The sequence below is a fragment of the Myiozetetes cayanensis genome, unplaced genomic scaffold (genome assembly GCF_022539395.1).
Source record: "Myiozetetes cayanensis isolate MyiCay16 unplaced genomic scaffold, myiCay2020 scf1057, whole genome shotgun sequence".
NCBI classification, from domain to species: domain Eukaryota; kingdom Metazoa; phylum Chordata; class Aves; order Passeriformes; family Tyrannidae; genus Myiozetetes; species Myiozetetes cayanensis.
Genome location: NW_026086669.1, coordinates 3,567 through 9,573, shown reverse-complemented (window position 1 = coordinate 9,573; position 6,007 = coordinate 3,567). Strand labels below are relative to the sequence as shown.

Below are 6,007 nucleotides of genomic sequence, written 5' to 3'. Positions count from 1 at the left end.
CCAAATGTCCCCAAACAACCCCAAATGACCCCAAAAACCCCACCCCCCCCAACCCCCTGCAGGTGCCCCCCTCACCTGCCGATGATGCTCTTGATCTGCGAGTCCTTCTCCTGCTGCTGCTGCCACCCCAACACCCCCAGGATGTCCCCAATGCCACCAGGGTGTCCCCTGAGTGTCCCCAACACCCCCAAGGTCCCCTGAGTGTCCCTGGGTGTCCCCAAAGGTCCCAGGGTGACCCCAAAGGTCCCTGAGTGTCCTCAACACCCCTAGGATGTCCCCTGAGTGTCCCCAACATCTCCAACATCCCCTGGATGTCCTGAGGTCCCTGAGTGTCCCCAAAGGTCCCAGGGTGACCCCAACACCCCTAGGATGACCCCAAAGGTCCCAGGATGTCCCCTGAGTGTCCCCAACACCCCCAGGATGTCCCCAAGGGTTTTGGGGTGTCCCAACCCCCCCCAACCCCCCCTGCAGGTGCCCCCCTCACCTGCCGATGATGCTCTTGATCTGCGAGTCCTTCTCCTGCTGCTGCTGCTGCCACCCCCAGTGTCCCCAAACCCCCCATCTCCAATGTCCCCAGGGTGTCCCCAAGGTCCCCAAGGTCCCCTGGGTGTCCCCAATGTCCCCTTGAGTGTCCTGAGTGTCCCTGAGTATCCCAAAGGTCCCTGAGTGACCCCAAGGTCCCCTGAGTGTCCCCCAAAGGTCCCTGAGTGACCCCAAAGGTCCCTGAGTGACCCCAAGGTTCTGGGGTGTCCCCAATGCCACCAGGGTGTCCCCAAAGGTCCCTGAGTGTCCCCTGAGTGTCTCCAATGTCCCCTGAGTGACCCCAACACCCCTAGGATGTCCCCAACACCCCCAGGACCTCCTGGGTGTCCCCAATGTCCCCTGGGTGTCCTGAGTGTCCCTGAGTGTCCCAAAGGTCCCCAGGGTGACCCCAAAGGTCCCCTGAGTGTCCCCAACACCTCCAACATCCCCTGGATGTCCTGAGGTCCCTGACAGTCCCCAAGACCTTGGGGTGTCCCCAACACCCCCAGGACCTCCTGGGTGCCCCCAACACCCCCAGGATGACCCCAGTGCCACCAGGAAGACCCCAACACCACCAGGATGTCCCAAAACGACCCCAAACATCCTCAGCCCCCCCAAACCCCCCTGCAGGTGCCCCCCTCACCTGCCGATGATGCTCTTGATCTGCGAGTCCTTCTCCTGCTGCTGCTGCCACCCCCAGTGTCCCCCCCAACACCCCCAGGATGTCCCCAACACCCCCAGGACCTCCTGGGTGTCCCCAAAGGTCCCAGGGTGTCCCCAAAGGTCCCTGAGTGTCCCCAACATCTCCAACATCCCCAGGGTGTCCCTCAATGTCCCCAAGGTTCTGGGGTGACCCCAACACCACCAAACGTCCCCAAAACGACCCCAAACCACCCAAAACATCCTCAGCCCCCCCAACCCCCTGCAGGTGCCCCCCTCACCTGCCGATGATGCTCTTGATCTGCGAGTCCTTCTCCTGCTGCTGCTGGCGCAGGCGGCGCTCGCTGAGCTCGAGGCGCTGCTGGTACTGCAGGAGGATGCGGCTCGTCTGCTCCTCCTGCGTCACCAGGCGCCGCTCGTACTCCTCCAGCTTGCGGTTGGACAGGTGCAGCCGCTCCTTCAGCGAGTGGATCTCCTCCTCGTACTCCTTCACCTGCCACACGTCACACCTGGGGGCTCCTGGGGGCACCTGGGACCCCCCAGAACCTCCTGGGACCACCCAGAACCTCCTAGAACCTTCTATGGGGCACCTGAGGGCACCTGGGACCTCCTAGAACCTTCTATGGGGCACCTGGGACCTTCTATGGGACACCTGGGACCTTCTATGGGGCACCTGGAGGCACCTGGGACCTCCTAGAACCTTCTATGGGGCACCTGGAGGCACCTGGGACCTCCTAGAACCTTCTATAGGGCACCTGGGACCTCCTAGAACCTTCTATGGGGCACCTGGGACCTTCTATGGGACACCTGGACTCTCAGGAACCCAACCCTGGTGACACCTGGAGACACCTGGGACCTCCTAGAACCTTCTATGGGACACCTGGGACCTTCTATGGGCACCTGGACCTTCTATGGGACACCTGGAGGCACCTGGGACCTCCTAGAACCTTCTATGGGGCACCTGGAGGCACCTGGGACCTCCTAGAACCTTCTCTGGGGCACCTGGGCCCTTCTCTGGGACACCTGGAGGCACCTGGGACCTCCTAGAACCTTCTATGGGGCACCTGGGACCTTCTATGGGGCACCTGGGACCTTCTATGGGACACCTGGAGGCACCTGGGACCTCCTAGAACCTTCTATGGGGCACCTGGAGGCACCTGGGACCTCCTAGAACCTTCTCTGGGGCACCTGGGACCTTCTCTGGGACACCTGGGCACAGGTGCAGCCGCTCCTTCAGCGAGTGGATCTCCTCCTCGTCCTCCTTCACCTGCCACACGTCACACCTGGGGGCTCCTGGGGCCACCTGGGACCCTCTAGAACCTTCTATGGGGCTCCCAGAACCTCCCAGAACCTCCTGGGACCACCCAGAACCTCCCAGAACCTTCTATGGGGCTCCCAGAACCTCCTGAGACCTTCTATGGGGCACCTGGACTCTCAGGAACCCAACCCTGGTGACACCTGGAGACACCTGGGACCTTCTATGGGACACCTGGAGGCACCTGGGACCTCCCAGAACCTTCTATGGGGCACCTGGGACCTTCTATGGGACACCTGGAGGCACCTGGGACCTTCTATGGGGCACCTGGAGGCACCTGGGACCACCTAGAACCTTCTATGGGGCACCTGGGACCTTCTATGGGGCACCTGGAGGCACCTGGGACCTCCTAGAACCTTCTCTGGGACACCTGGGACCTTCTATGGGCACCTGAGGCACCTGGGACCTCCTAGAACCTTCTATGGGGCACCTGGGACCTCCTGGAACCTTCTATGGGGCACCTGGGACCTCCTGGGACCTCCTAGAACCTTCTATGGGGCACCTGGGACCTTCTATGGGACACCTGAGGGCACCTGGGACCTCCTAGAACCTTCTCTGTGGCACCTGGGACCTTCTATGGGGCACCTGGAGGCACCTGGGACCTCCTAGAACCTTCTATGGGACACCTGGGACCTTCTATGGGGCACCTGGAGGCACCTGGGACCTCCTAGAACCTTCTATGGGGCACCTGGAGGCACCTGGGACCTCCTAGAACCTTCTATGGGGCACCTGGGACCTTCTCTGGGGCACCTGGGACCTTCTATGGGGCACCTGGAGGCACCTGGGACCTTCTAGAACCTTCTATGGGGCACCTGGAACCTCCTAGAACCTTCTATGGGGCACCTGGGACCTTCTCTGGGGCACCTGGGCACAGGTGCAGCCGCTCCTTCAGCGAGTGGATCTCCTCCTCGTCCTCCTTCACCTGCCACACGTCACACCTGGGCGCTCCTGGGGCCACCTGGGACCCCCCAGAACCTCCCAGAACCTTCTATGGGGCACCTGGAGCAACCTAGAACCTCCTGGGACCTTCTATGGGGCACCTGGGCACAGGTGCAGCCGCTCCTTCAGCGAGTGGATCTCCTCCTCGTCCTCCTTCACCTGCCACACGTCACACCTGGGGGCTCCTGGGGCCACCTGGGGCCACCTGGGGCCACCTGGAGCACCCCAGAACCTCCCAGAACCTCCCAGATCCTCCTGGGACCACCCAGAACCTCCTGAGACCACCCAGAACCTCCTGGGACCTTCTAAGTGACACCTGAGGGCACCTGGGACACTCTAAGGGACACCTGGACTCTCAGGAACCCAACCCTGGTGACCACCTGGAGGCACCTGGGACCTCCTAGAACCTCCTGGGACCCTCTAATTGACACCTGAGGGCACCTGGGACCTTCTATGGGACACCTGGGACCTTCTCTGGGGCACCTGGGCACAGGTGCAGCCGCTCCTTCAGCGAGTGGATCTCCTCCTCGTCCTCCTTCACCTGCCACACGTCACACCTGGGGGCTCCTGGGGCCACCTGGGGCCCTCTAGAACCTTCTAGAACCACCTGGGACCTCCCAGAACCTCCCAGGACCTTCTATGGGACACCTGAGGGCACCTGGGACCTTCTATGGGGCACCTGGGACCTTCTATGGGGCACCTGGGATCTTCTATGGGACACCTGGGACCTCCTAGAACCTTCTATGGGGCACCTGGGACCCCTAGGGGCACCTGGGACCTTCTATGGGGCACCTGAGGGCACCTGGGACCTTCTATGGGGCACCTGGAACCTTCTCTGGGGCACCTGGAGACACCTGGGACCTTCTATGGGACACCTGGAGGCACCTGGGACCTCCTAGAACCTTCTATGGGGCACCTGGGACCTTCTCTGGGGCACCTGGAGGCACCTGGGACCTCCTAGAACCTTCTATGGGACACCTGGACTCTCAGGAACCCAACCCTGGTGACCACCTGAACATCTGGGAACCCTCTGTGGTCACACCTGGGACCTCCTAGAACCTTCTCTGGGACACCTGGGACCTTCTATGGGGCACCTGGAGGCACCTGGGACCTCCTAGAACCTTCTATGGGGCACCTGGAGGCACCTGGGACCTCCTAGAACCTTCTATGGGGCACCTGGAGGCACCTGGGACCTCCTAGAACCTTCTATGGGGCACCTGGGACCTTCTATGGGGCACCTGGAGGCACCTGGGACCTCCTAAAACCTTCTATGGGGCACCTGGGACCTTCTATGGGGCACCTGGAGGCACCTGGGACCTCCTGGAACCTTCTCTGGGGCACCTGGGACCTTCTATGGGGCACCTGGGACCTCCTGGGACCTCCTAGAACCTTCTATGGGACACCTGGGACCTTCTATGGGGCACCTGGAGGCACCTGGGACCTCCTAGAACCTTCTATGGGGCACCTGGGACCTTCTATGGGGCACCTGGGACCTTCTATGGGGCACCTGGAGGCACCTGGGACCTCCTAGAACCTTCTATGGGGCACCTGGGACCTTCTCTGGGGCACCTGGGACCTTCTATGGGGACACCCAGATTTTTTTGGGTTTATTTCCCAGATTTTTTGGGTTTATTTCCCAGATTTTTTGGGTTTATTTCCCAGATTTTTTGGGGTTTATTTCCCAGATTTTTTGGATTTATTTCCCAGATTTTTTGGGGTTTATTTCCCAGATTTTTGGGTTTATTTCCCCAAATTTTAGGTTTATTTCCCAGATTTTTAGGGTTTATTTCCCAGATTTTTTGGGGTTTATTTCCCAGATTTTTGGGTTTATTTCCCTCATTTTTTGGGTTTATTTCCAGATTTTTGGGTTTATTTCCCAGATTTTTAGGGTTTATTTCCCAGATTTTTTGGGGTTTATTTCCCAGATTTTTGGGTTTATTTCCCAGATTTTTTAGGTTTATTTCCCAGATTTTTTGGGTTTATTCCCCAGATTTTTTAGGGTTTATTTCCCAGATTTTTTGGGTTTATTTCCCATATTTTTGGGTTTATTTCCCAGATTTTTTGGGTTTATTTCCCACATTTTTTGGGTTTATTCCCCAGATTTTTTGGGGTTTATTTCCCAGATTTTTTGGGTTTATTTCCCAGATTTTTTGGGGTTTATTTCCCAGATTTTTTGGCTTTATTTCCCAGATTTTTGGGTTTATTTCCCAGATTTTTGGGTTTATTTCCCAGATTTTGGGTTTATTTCCCAGATTTTTGGGGTTCTCTCCCAGATTTTTTGGGGTTTATTTCCCAGATTTTTTGGGGTTCCTCTCCCAGATTTTTTGGGTTTATTTCCCAGATTTTTTGGGTTTATTTCCCAGATTTTTTGGGGTATATTCCCTAGATTTTTAGGGTTTATTTCCTAGATTTTTTTAGGTTTATTTCCCACATTTTTTGGGTTTATTTCCCAGATTTTTTGGGTTTATTTCCCAGATTTTTTGGGTTTATTTCCCAGATTTTTGGGTTTATTTCCAGATTTTTGGTTTATTTCCCAGATTTTTAAGGTTTATTTCCCAGATTTTTTGGGTT

At 57.3% G+C, this 6,007-nt stretch overlaps 1 long non-coding RNA gene across 1 annotated transcript; it reads right to left on the bottom strand.

Annotated features, from left to right (window-relative positions):
- Positions 1–1,468: 1,468 nt before the first annotated feature.
- LOC126635061 (uncharacterized) lies at positions 1,469–5,283 on the bottom strand. Its single transcript, XR_007627489.1, has 5 exons — positions 4,826–5,283; positions 4,329–4,495; positions 3,213–3,254; positions 2,699–2,853; positions 1,469–2,069 (listed from the first exon to the last, which is right to left on the bottom strand). It is a non-coding gene; the product is annotated as an uncharacterized LOC126635061 (long non-coding RNA).
- Between the last annotated feature and the right edge of the window lie 724 nt (positions 5,284–6,007).